General features: G+C 34.5%; 1 protein-coding gene across 39 annotated transcripts in view; it reads right to left on the bottom strand.

The window, feature by feature from the left end:
* The window catches only part of KCNMA1 (potassium calcium-activated channel subfamily M alpha 1), a 469,740-nt gene that overhangs the window by 221,308 nt on the left and 234,535 nt on the right, over window positions 1-13,897 (bottom strand). The window contains exon 4 of one of the 39 annotated variants that reach the window (XR_011810002.1): window positions 1,470-1,596. The exons of the other annotated variants lie outside the window; for them this stretch is intronic. The gene's annotated coding sequence lies outside the window, so the exon portion shown is untranslated. The remainder of the gene's footprint in view (window positions 1-1,469; window positions 1,597-13,897) is intronic. 39 annotated transcript variants of the gene reach the window in all.

The following is a 13,897-nucleotide window of genomic DNA, read 5'->3' as shown; positions in this document are numbered from 1 at the left end:
CCACTACCACTGATGCTATTTGGAAAATGACATAGGTAAAGCCACTTTTATTTATTTATTTATTTATTTTGGGGGGGGGGGGGAGAGGCAAAGATTATCTTATTCTGAACAAGAAGTTATTTGCAAAAATACCTTTGAGTGGTTCTGAGTGGCAGTAAAAAGTGTATCTATAAAACTGCACATATTAGTGAAGAGAAAGAGTCCATAAAATACTTAAAAGTTTCAAAGGGGAGAGATAATGGTTTTAATAATTTTTTCAGCCTTCCTCACTGCTTCTGAGAGATTTTTTTGAAGCACAAGCAGAAAAAAAAGGAACATATACTGAAAGCACCCTTGAGAATATATCAATTCTAGCTACTATACACTCCTTTTATAGATATGTAGATTTACTGATTCTTAAGTTCTTCTGAAACTCAGCCTCATAAACTGGGAGAAGGAAATGGTAAATGTGTCCAATGTCCAGTGTAACCAGAACACCTCAATTTAACATTCATTATAAACACCACAAAATTATTTTTAGTTTAAATAATCTTCTTTCATATAACAGCAGCTCAAAAATATTTACAGGGTAGGTCTAGAATTTGAGAGTTAGGTGGGGCTCAGTTAAGTTGCACATTGTAATTTTCTTTAAATAAGCGTGTTTAAGTACTATCTAGGGCACAAATTACAGATTTAGCTAGGGAACATGTCTATGTGGTGAAGGAACCTGTTTACCAGTCCACTGCAAAATTAGTTCATGTTTCTGTCTCACAACATGGCACCTTCTCCTTCCAAAATATTAAAAGATTATTGCTTTAACCAGGTACTAAGCAACTATGGCAGTACTCTGTTGTCAGAGAAAATCATGGCTCTTGTTCCAGCTCCCAGATCAGCATGCTTATTAGTCACGGCTTTGTAAATTCTCTCACATGCAGAATGTGAACAATAAGAAAAAATTCCCAAGTTTCTCATTGCAAGCATGAACTACAAGCTGAATCACAAAGTACTAAGGCTTTGTACACGGATAAAAAGGCACTGTCTCCTAATAGTAGACAAAAAGTCACAGACTCCTGAAAAAGCAATACTCCTAATGTCATACTGGCATTCGGTTCTGCTGACTCTTTCACTTATCAAGATCCAAAATCTTAGAAAAAATTGGTGTTGAGGAATACACAGAAAATAGACTAAAAATAGGCAGTCTTCATATTATTGCACTTAAATGAACCCAGATAACCTTATCTTCCACTGATTAACTAGCATGTGTTAAAATACCTCTTAAAAACTGAAGACCTGAAGTTAAAACTGGAGTTTTAACTTCCGGGAGTTAACTTTTAACTTCCTCCGGGAGGCAGTTTATAACTACCTACAGAGGAATGTACACCAGGCTAGTATACACCATAACTATCCTGTCTCTCCAGATACATGATTTAACTCCCATTGTATTTGCCAATTCCCTATTACATGATATTTTTTTTTTTATTTTTTTTTACCTGTTGTTGCCAAAACGGGATCTCCTGGAATGCATCCATCGCATGGTCACTGATGTGCCCAACTGGCAGTTTTCGAATTTAGAATTGCCTGTGACCACTACTTGTAAACTAACTGCTGGAACAAGTACTAGAAACAAACAAACAAAAAATCAATATTCAGGCAGCTAAAGGTTACAGCTTAGACTGGAAGACTCTGCTGCAGCTTTAATAGCTTTAGTTTGACCATTGCCCAGGACTCACAGGGCATACATTGCTTACTTTGCTGCAGCAGTGGCACAGAGCAAGACTCTGAAGCTCATAAGGACCAATGAAAATCAGATTATTTTTTTCTTACACATCCAAAGTACTACTACAAACACAAAGAATTTGTTTCGATTATCGTCTAAGAGAATTTTCAATCAGGTATGAAGAACTTCCTTGCCAACTAAAAGAAAGGAAAAAGCAGAGCAAAAGCATCACCTGGAGATTCCCTGAATATCAAAGGGTGATTTTCTTTAGTCTGTTTTCAAAATCCTGATTCCAAAACTTGCACTCACACCTTTGTCAATGAAAATCATGTATGTAATCATCTACCTTGTTCATCTGTCCTTCTCCATTCCACCATTGGCAGAAGTAGATTAACAGAGCAGAGAGAAGAAAGAACCGAGTCTACCAGCAAATACTTGTTCGGCTTTCTGGGAAGAAGACTAGAGATATTACTCCACTATTTGATGGTCTCTTCTGATGATAACCCTAATTGTTCTTTTGCCCATTTCCAATTTGACTTTCCATTCTCTGCAGAAAGAAGGAAACTGAGCAAACTGCTATTCAGGAAATACACAGTCTGAGAACGAACGCATCTGTTGGTAGCAGGTGAGTCCTGAAACCCACAATTACCAGCTGGAACTGCAACTGCATAAGAAAATAAGCCAGAAATTCCTGAGCTAACAGCAGCTGCTCAAGCAATTGTTAACAGCTGCCAAAAAGCAGCAGAAATCCATGGGAGTCCCAAATATTTTTGAGAGATCTGGCAAGTAAGACAATAATCATCACATGCTAAAACAGAGCTCTAGATCCAAAAAGAAGGTGTGGCACATTGCCTAAAATGAATAAGACTAGAGATCTTTATTTTGCACAGAATAAATGGTCACATCATTTAGGAAAGTGGTGAAGACAAGCTTTTTATTTCTTTCTTACATTTTTTCCTTCTCCTTTCTGCATGTCTTTCTGTGAGTTCTGTGCACCCATATATTTTAAAAGCTTAAGATTCACAGTTCTCAGGTTTATCACTAACTCTAATAATATTAAAAACTGTAACATACATTCTGTAATCACAACAAAATGTTGCTGTAATGACCAACATGCTGCATGCACACTGAAATTCACTTTCTTTTGCACCGGAAATTATTTTTCCAAGCACCAACAGAAAAAAAAAAATTATATTGCAGCAGTGCTGCTATATTATCATTACATTATAAAAGATTATGTTTCTTATGTATTTCATTCAGAAACCTTTCTTACGATTATCATCATGTGGCTGACTTCAAAAGAAATTTTTCTTGAAGGAAATAACATCACAGGCTTACATACAGGAGGCTGGCTGGGAACTGCAAGACTATAAATTGCTGCTTTTACTTTTAAGTAAAAGCTACAAAGTATTATTTTTGAGATTGCTTTCTTAATCTGTCTTCCCCAGGAAGAGATCTCAAAACTGACTTCTGCAATAAAAATTAATTTACAGGGCTTTAAGTACTAGGAGAAAAAAAAAAAAAAACAACAACAACAACAACAACAAAAATACCTTCTTCTGGCTGCTATGCTGAGGACATAAATGAGATGGAGCAAACTAAGAATGAGCATTTAGCTGCATTACTTGGTTTGGTAATCACTACTAGTGGTATTTTCCATTAAAGCAAAAAAGTAATTGCACAAATGTGCATCATTGAGAATATGACATTCCTAAAATATATCCTATGCCTTCTGAGGGCACCACCAAACATTCTGCCTAGTTTGATCATGAATAGAAATTAATAGAAAAGAGGGATTGCGTTTTCCTGATCCATCTTATAGCAAAGTTACCCTGTTCCATTTCAGAGGAAATTCATGAAAAATTAAGTAAGTTTTACATAAGTGCATTTTTGCAATAGATATTTGTTGAATATTTTAGTAAAATATATTCCAATATTAATAGGCAAATAATATGGTAAAAAAGGAAAGTCAAGGTAAAGAGCTAAGCTATGCTCAGATGACAGAATAGTAACATGAATATAGTAATTTTATAGTAATAAAATATTCTGACTGTTTATATAAGTCCTGGAAAGAACTAGCCTACAGAAATCACGTTTGCTTGGAAAAACTGATTAAAGGTCATAGATTGGCTGTTTAGTGTAAGGTAAAAAATGGCATTTCATAACAATGCCAGCTCTATAGTTTGAAACACTAGAGTTAAACTTTTGTACTTAAAATGAAAATTTAACACCACTATTAACAAAATTGCCTGTTTGATAGAGCCTTTTAAGGAGGTTATACAGATATTATTATTATTTTTGCATTTTTAACATCTAAATTTGTCAATCTTGATCAAATCTTATTTATGTTTAACCTTTACATGGCAGCCATTGAAATGAAACCTATAGAAGTTAACTCCTTGGCCGTATGCTTCCTGAAACACCTACAGCTGTTAGCACTCCAAGCAGTCTAACATTTCACTACCGATATTTAGAAGCATACTCCTGCTTTTACGGTCATACATCATTAACATATTTTAATAGAAATCATTTACAAAGATGGATGGTGCCCCTTTCCCTTTCTGGCAACTTATTATCATTTTATATATTAGGATTTCCTGAAAGCACAGAGAGTGATACACTATCACAGCAACAACTTATTGAAGTTGTGGAATAACTTAGTTCTCGATAATGTTTTCAGTGCCAGACAGTGAGCTAATGGAAGCCTGTATGATTTCCTGAAAATGAAAGAACACACATCACCATTATTTCAGTAGACAGTTTTGCTATGTCCATAGCTTTGAAGTTCTCGCTGTTAAACATCTGCCCTTGATTCAGCAGTAAAAAATTCTTCAGCTTTCAACCCAGAAACTCCTCAGACAGCCTTGTCAAGTTACCTATATTTTGACACCCTACAGAGTCTAACAGAGATTTCCAAGTCTGCCATGTAATACAATCTGAGTTGCTGGCAGCCACAACTGCCTCTGCATGCCATGTCTTTCTGATCTCTGTTGTTAACAATACTTTTAAGTGTCAACAGATGTCATCATGTGTAACGTGTCAAGAAGAGCCAAACCATATGTGCTAGAGTTGACAGCTTTCCTTCCAAAGATATATAGTATGTGTATTAAGTAGATAGGTAAATTATAGCCATTTTGACCATGGAAGCCTAGTTCTGTGTTCACTTTTAAAGTACAAACTGCTTCATCTTTCTTTTGGCAAGAGGACTGATTGGAATAAATAAATAAATAAATAAGTCCCTAAACAAACCACTGATAGTTTCTTCCTACCAATGAGTATATCACATGTCCTTGGCAACTTAGAGATTATGACCTCTCCTATTTCTGGATAGACTCTTCAGTGGTTTAACTTTATGTTAACATTTAACCTCCAAAGCTCTGGGCAAACTGTGAAATCCACTATGTTCTACGCTATAGCACTTGCACATGCATAAGAAAATGTTCCAGTATTGTTTCCAGACCACAGTAACTAAACTTCAAGAGACAGTGAGTATTTGTGGATTAGAAGCATCTGTGCGCCCTACACATATACCGATCAAATGAATGGAAAATCCATTTCATTTAAATGAGTGGGTTCATTTAATCATCTTTTGAATTGAATCAGTAACTTATAATCAATTTTCTAAATTTATTAATGTATATAGTACTAAATTTGCATATATGCCAGACCACAAGTGATCAACAAAATATTATGGTAAGTGATGACAGTCTGAGAATCTCGAGTTAGGAAAATGATACTTCATATTAATCACAAATTGTAAGAGGCCTTCACCAACGTTTTGAATGTACAAAGCTGTATGGTCAGCTGCATTCATATAACTTTTAATATTGTATATTAGTGCAATAAAAGAGAATAAAAGAAAGACACTCCCACCAGGGCAGAATTATTCACTATTCCCCAATTTAGAATGATTCCACCCTCCAATAAAAAAAAAAAAAAAAAAGTTAGAGGCCACATTAGTCAAAATAACAGTTCACAAATATACTCTAGTCTGTACTATGCTAGCCAAACAATCAATTGCCAGTTCTCTCATGTAATTTCTCAAAAGCTGTCTAAAAAAAAACAGTTCTGAGAAACTGAAGAATAATGCTTAGTGTAAAATGGTAACCCTTTAACAAGCACTTACACAAAATGAGTTTTCAGTCTTGACGTGACTGATCAGTACTATTATTATTTAACAGTCGATGTTGATCTTATTTAAAATGATGCACACAACAAAGAATAGCATTACACTACACTCAAATAAGAGGACTTATGGAAATTATTACCACACTAAGCCTTTCACTGGTATTCAGTAATGGTTTAAGGGATTCATTTTTCCACCAGTGCTGTTTAAAGCAGTGAAGCAAGAAAGAAAACAAAGAAAAAACAGATTTTGTACATATTTGATAAGATTGTAGAACACTACAGTTCCATTAACATGTAAGGAACTTCAAGGCATAAAATGTCACTCTTTTCAGAAAATAAAAGAATGTAGTATTACAAAGAGAGTCCAAATACCCATACGGAAAGCAACTGTGAATGAAAAATAATGAAAGAGAATGTGCTTGGCTGAGCATATAGCAGATCAGCACTTGGCCAAATAATGTCAGCATTTGAAAGCCATTTGGTGATCTCTTTGAAGCTAATCTAGAAATACCACTGTCTCAGAGGAAAATAAAGCCAGCAAGCGTAGAATTCCCTTTTCATCTTCATAAATAAAATAAATGACTGGCTAGGTCACTGTGATGCAGTTTACACTAATTAGAGTCCACTCAGGTATGCATATCATAGAATCACAGAATCATAGAATGGTTTAGGTTGGAAGGGACCTTAAAAATCTAGTTCCAAACCACCTCCCATGGGCAGGGATGCCTCCTACTAGATCAGGTTGGCCAAGGCCCCACCCGACCTGCATTTGAACACCTCCAGGGATGCAGCATCCACAACTTCTCTAGGCAACCTGCTCCAGTGCCTCACTACTAATAGCGAAGAATTTCTTCTTAATGTCTGATCTAAATATATTCTCTTTATGTTTAAGACCATTCCCCCTTGTCCTATCATTGTCTACCTGAGTAAAGCATTCCTTTCCATCCTTTTTATTCCATCCCCATTAAATACTGAAAGGCAGCAATGAGGTCTTCCCAGAGACTTCTCATCAGGCTGAACATCCCCAGCTCTCTCAACCTTTCTTTGTAGGAAAGGTGCTCCAGCCCTCTGATCATCTTTGTGGCCCTTATCTGGGCTTGCTCTAACAGAAAGATGTGGATCTTTCTTGTGCTGGGGGTCCCAAACCTGGAGGTAGTACTCCAGATGGGGCCTCACGAGGGCAGAATAAAGGGGGATAATTACCTCCCTTGACCTGCTGATCACACTTCTTTTGATGCAGCCCAGGACTCAGTTGGCCTTCTGGGCTGCAAGCATGCACTGCAGGCTCATGTCAAGCCTTTCGTCCACCAGAATCCCCAAGTCTTTCTCCACAGGGCTTCTCTCAATGAGTTCTTCTCCCAGTCTGTACTCCTGTCTGGGATTGCTCTGAACCAGGTGTAGAAATATAAACAGGTGGAGATGTCTATATACCCTGGGATGTATAATAAGCTGCTATATTCATCCTGGCACTTTTCATAAGTGGCAGACAAACACCAATAATTTCAATTATATGTATTACAAATATTGCACAATTACAGGGTAGATAAATACAGAGATATACTTCAGCCTCTCAACAATTAAATAGAGAAAACTGAAATATTTAGAAAAAGCCCTGTAAAGCCGGGAGTTACTTGCCCATGTGAATTCTTATTTCATACATGTGTAATGAAATAAGAAAAAATTCATACATCTACCTCAGTCACAGACAGCTACAATGCTAGAAAGAACAAGAAAGACACATTATAAATATAACATCTGAAAATACACAGCCTGTGAAATAATATTAATAAGTAACAAATAAAAGGAACCTATATAATTGCTTCAGCCAGCAAACAGAGCAGTACTACAAAGTTTTCAGTATGAATCTGTTCTTTATGTACATATTTTTATTTACCTATACATTTATATTTATTCACATATATATAACGTGTGAATAAATTCCCTGTGCTGACAGCTTCTCTAAAAATTGCTGTAAAAATTACATTGGTATTACAGATTTGACTCCCAACTATATTGTTACACTGCTTATATTAGGAAGGGAGAGAAAAATGTGTTGCAGTGAACCTTAAAATGTAACAAATCTGAAGAATTTTTATTCTATTCTTGCTAAATACAATTTTACTTAAATTGCAACTGCCAAAGTTATTACTTGCTTTTACTGAATTACATTAGAGCAGGAATCAAAAAATCTCACACATTTCAGAGTCCATTTAAGGTTCTCGTTTTTTTTTTGTTTGTTTGTTTTGTTGTTTGTTTTTTCCAAAACTTTTATCTATAAACGTGTTTTAAATCCAGAAACAGTCAATATTCTTCAATATTAAAATGAGCCTTACAGAACTAATTTGATTACTAATGTATGTGTATAGTCTAAACACCAATTAAACATGTTTCAGCTGCCTCATACCTTTCTTTGCAAAGCTCCAGACAGCTTGAACTCAAAGTGGACATTCAAAAATTGATCACCTTTCTTCAGGAAGGAATCAGGAAACCAGGACAGCTGGGGACAGGGGGATGTAGTGGGAAAACTAAAAGAAATGTCAGGGCATAAGATCAGAGAAGAGCCTCAGAAAGATAGTTTGGGAATGTGAACTATAGACTGGAAAATACTTGGAGGAGACAAATGACATTTTGGGCCATTTGTCTTCAGGCCTAGGCACTTCAACCAGCTTCTGACATATACTCTCATTTGGGTTCAAGGACAAAGATTTTATCTGCTTCCTCCACTTTTTTTTTTTTCTTCCCTCCTTTTCCTTTCCTTTTTCATGTTAGAAAAGATGTAGCCCTAGACAAGATATAACTGAAAGCTGAAAAACCTGAAAGAAAAGAAGAGCATTTTTGCTAAAGCCCTTTTTCCCCCTCACTTACATCCTGATAGAAAATCTTCCATAGTTTTAGTGAAAAATGAAAACATTATGTAATATTTAGTATAATATCTTGAAGGTGACAAGGCATACCACATTAAAAAGAGAAACAAAGGAAAAAGAAAGGGGGATTTTCTTTAGGTAAGAAAGAGGTCAAGCATATTGAAATGGGAGCACAACTTCATAATTTGAAGTGGCAAAAATCTACAAATATTTAAAGCAGTCTAACAGCTTAGGAAAAAAAACCTTCAATTATTTTCTGATATAGTCTCAAAGGAAACTGAAAATTACATAGGGTCAACCTCATGTAAAACCAGACCAAAATCAACTCTTTAAAAGATCTCCATTATCTTCATAAGACATCAGTTAATTCATTTGCCACATCATATTTTAAAAGTTCTAACCTTATATCTAATGCAAACTACAAACCACTAAAAGAACTTCCACAGATTCTGTGCAAAAAAATATGTTTTTCAGACCTTCTGAAAAACAAAGGAACCTATTAATTAAAACATTCATCAAAACAGTTTATAGCAAACAACTTTAGAGAGCCCAATAGATGTCTAACCTACATGTACACAGGTTGAGTTTCTCAATAAAGGGCGAAAGCCCTGCATTCTATTTTTGAATCATGTTATATATCACTTGATAAAAATCAGCTCTTTTTAAATATGGAACAGGATGTTCCCCTAAAATGCTTGGAGATTTAACAGTCTTTTAGGGTCTGAATACCCTTAGCTTATGAATAATGACTTCCTAGCACAATGTCCTTCCTTTTGGTAGCTACTGATACTATTTTCCCTGATGTCAAGTTCCATGAATTTGACTACAGCACTCCAATAATTAAAGATGAGCCCAAATCCTAATTCTGGATCTGGATACTCCAAAGCATATGGATTAAGATCTAGGAAAAAGGCAAATTAAGTATTATTACACCTTTAAAAATATGTACTGAGCATGTCTGTAACAACAGCACACTGTGGTGCACTAAGTAGTCCAAAGTGACACAGTAATGACTTTGTACAGTAAAAGAAATCACCCACAGTTCACTTATGAAAACTTGTTTGAATGGCAAATCTGGCTGTTTATTTTTGTTTGTTTGGTTGGTTTTGGTTCTGTTTGTTTTTGTCTTTTTATGTTGCTGTTGACACAGCAAAGTTTTGTGTGGTTTTGCTTTACTGTAAATTCACTTTGGCTAGGATAACACTGAATAATGCAAATGATGCATTATGCAAACTTTTACATAAAAAAATATGTTTTGTTTGTTTGTTTGTTTTTAGCAGCTCTTAACTCTAAAGTCACTGGTTAGGTAAATAAGCAGGACAAAAGTTGGCTTTATACAGAGACCAACTGACTAGGAAAGAACTGAAAATGCACCCTTCATCAGTAACTTCAAGGAAATCCTCTAAAAAAGATTTCCACCCCTCCACCCCCCTACTGAAGTAAACCATATGCTATAACCTCTTCAAAAGCTAGCATTGATGTTGATTTCACTTTGTTTACAACCTCTGTTTTCACTGGTCAGAGATTTTAAGAAAACTACTTGGTGGTTAGATTGAGTAAAACCCTCTAATACTTTAATATGCAGAGCATATTACAGTGTAACATCAACGGTGTCTATGAGACATGAAGTCAATGGACTCTCTAGAGAATTGCAGTAACTGTAACAAATAATAAAATTGTACCAGAGAACATTCTTCAGGAAAAAGCACTTTATATATTAGCATGCCAATTTCTACCTAGTGAATTCACTTTATGTATAAGCATGCCAAACAGCACTAACTTCCTCCTTAGAAATAATGAGTTTCAAGTCATAGGTTGACTTCTCCACTATGCCTAGTGGAAATACTAAAAGCTAGAGTAGAGAGCTTTTTATTCTCTTCTGGGCAAATGCAAAGAGGTGAAAGGATCTCCTTTTCACCTTACTGACAACATGAATTAACAGGCAATATACATTAACAGCAATAGATCAACACTCAGTCTTCTAAACTGTGGGACTAATATTGCATATAGATATTCCCTTTTGAAGCACATTTTCCTCTCTGTTTTTCTTGTGAAATAATGTATATACGTATTTGTAGAATACAGTGGTCTGGATAACTCCTTTTCTTCTGTTTCTGTTGGCCTCTGATAGCTTTGTATGTCTCATAGAATGTGTCAGGGCTGATCTTGCTTCTGCTGCATCTATAGTCCAATCTCTGTATGAAATGCCTTATCAGACATATTGTTTTAAATAATTTATTTCTGTCTTTACATTGGTTCCTTTCAGCTGACTTTGAATTTATGTTAGAAAATCTCTCGTGAGTTACATCGTGATTACGTCGTGATTCTTTCCTCATGTTATATGGGATCTATTTCAAACACCACAAGTTCAGGTGGTCTCTCTATATGTTAACAGATATCAGTTTCCTGAACCAGATAAAAATCAACTTACATGTAGACTATATTCAATTCTATCAACATTTGATGTGAAAACCTACATCAGATGCCAGGTGGGGGTTGGAAAAGATCTGGCAGCTGGCAGGAGTGGGAGTAAGCAGACTAAGGACAGCGTGCAAAATGCAGCAGTGAATGACTGCTGTTTCCATTTTTATCAGAAACTTAGCCTGGGTTTGTTAAAGAAACTGATCTGCTGCTTAAAGTTATACTTCTAACCTGAAAATCTTTCTTATTGCTACTTCCAGCACTGAAGTGAATTTAAATTCATTACAAATGTCTCACTAATATGTGAAAAAGAAGAGCAAGTTATCACCTTAATGAGTTTTATCGTTTTATGGTTCCTTTTTTTCTTTTCCTTTTTTTTTTTTTTTTTTTTGATTGAGGCTACTCTTTAAAGTGTTTGAAAGTGAAAGTCTTTAAAGTGTGTGAAAGTGTGTAAATGTACTAAAATCCTCAGCTTTATTGTCCTGAAGCTGATTAAAGCTAAAAGTGTCTGTGAATCTTTGCTTTACTTACATTCAATGGTTATCTACAGAATGCTTCAGATTTTAAACAAATACATACATGTATGCATGCATGCACACAAATACCTAGAGAAAACAGAAATACGAGAGAATATCCATAAGTATGATAAATTGAAAAGCTTAGTTTAATATAAATCCCTAATTGAAATATATATTTTGTATTTTTTGACATTGATACTTCAGGCAGCATGATTTATATATTGATATTAAAAATCTATTAAATGAACTTGTGTTAGAGTGGGAAAAAATGTTACTAAGCAAAGACCTAGCAAAATGCTATATGCAGTATATAGCATCTGAACCACTGAGATCCCAATAATCTTTAGCTCCTACTGATTCCTAAAATCAGAACTATAATATATTCCTTTTGTATTATTTGAGTGTTTGCTGAAAAAAAATGCTTTGTTTTCTGTCTGTGAATTAATGTATACTGTTAATTAAATTAGCAACATTTTATGCATTATGATGAGCAAACATCATCAAAATTATTTGTCTATTACTACAAGATCACTCTTGTGCCACTTCATTGTACTTGCAAAGAATCTTTAGTTAGTCTCTCTTCACAACATAATGAAAAAATATATTTGTGAAACACTTAAAGAGTGCAGATTTTTTTTTCTATATATGAATTTTCTCAATATGTTCTATATGTAGCAATCTCCTTAGCTGTTAAAATACACATCTCAGGAAAGACTTGTTGCAATTTCATATTGAAAGTAGTTTCTCGGTATGCAAATCATTTATTAAGGTTGCCCCATCTAAAATAATTGCTTCCCTATCATTGTTAGGAGAAATGGAATGTGACAGATGGTAATCTACAACATGACCACTGGGGGTCATTCATTTTACGCAAATACTCTAGTCCAGTTAATTTACTGTTTGATTGGGTAGGAATATATATATATATTGATAGAATTAAGTATTTCTAAAGAGACACTTGGAGATTAAGAACCAGAATATTAGCAAATTTTGGCCTCTATGAATCAAATGGTAAGTGGGAGTAATGAATACTATCTTTTTCAAAGAGCTATTGAAATTATCAAGAAACTGAAGAATCAGATCCAACAATTAATATCTACCTAGGAAAAAATTAACGCATTTTCCATATATTTTATTCTAATCTTGAAGTGACAAACAGGAAATTGGAACTGCTCTGACATGGATTATGTAAAATGAAACACTGTGAGCTCAGATTTACCTTGTATGATTTACTAGGGCTTTAATCAAATTGTCCTCAATCCTTCTACACACTGTATAGAAGTATCAGTGAAAATAAAGCTCATTTCCAACATTCAGAGAAAAACAAGCATTTGATTCATGAAATTGTATGTGGTAAATAAAGAATGATATAATCCTTAGAAGCATGAATCCTATATACTTGTTTATCAGTCAACTGTAAATATAACATAAAAATCAAGGCACACTTTAAAAAGAAATGTAATATGCTTATCAAAGGTTCATACAATTTAAAGAAAATAAACAATAGGCATCTGAACCTAATATCTCACTACCAAAGTTTTTGAAAGTTCAGGAAGTAGCTTGTTTTACCTTTTAAAATACAAGCTTATAAATGAGCTTTATAAATATATATTTATATATTTATTTTTATATGTATATACATGTATATAATCTGTAGTTAAGAAAATGAATCACTCAAAAAGTCATCTTTTATTTTTTTCCCCAGTAAGGAAACACCTTACTTTGTACCTTGACAAGTAATGATCTTGATGTCATTTTTCCAGTAAGACACTAAATTTAGGTCTTCACCTACTTGTCTAAATAGTATCTGTACTTGGAAACAGATCACAAGAGATACATATAACCTTCTAAAAATACGGCCAGTGTAATATTGACATTAGATATTCTGTCTGCTAACTTCTGATCAAGAAATCATATGCTTACAAAGGAAGACCAATCCCCCATTTCAATGTATATTCTGACTCATTACTGTCTCCAATTTATTACTCCTCAGTCTCTCCCAAGCATACCTAGTCTCTTGACTATAGGTGCAAACTCATATTACTACTAAGAGGACATAAACAAATTCACCATTGAGATTTTTTACGTATGTAAAATGATAGGGCTTATAAACTATACTCGCAGGTTTGTTACCACTTAAATCTTAAAAAAAAAAAAAAAAAAAAAAGACAAACAGAAACTGAAAAACAGCCCAATCTACCATATACATCCCACAGCTTTATGACTACTCTCTCTACCGTCTTCTGCATCTTCTGCATTCCAAAATGACC

Source organism: Anas platyrhynchos, chromosome 6 (assembly GCF_047663525.1).
Source record: "Anas platyrhynchos isolate ZD024472 breed Pekin duck chromosome 6, IASCAAS_PekinDuck_T2T, whole genome shotgun sequence".
NCBI lineage: Eukaryota > Metazoa > Chordata > Aves > Anseriformes > Anatidae > Anas > Anas platyrhynchos.
The sequence above is the reverse complement of the archived record's forward strand: the minus strand, read 5'-3'. Positions and strand labels throughout refer to the sequence as shown.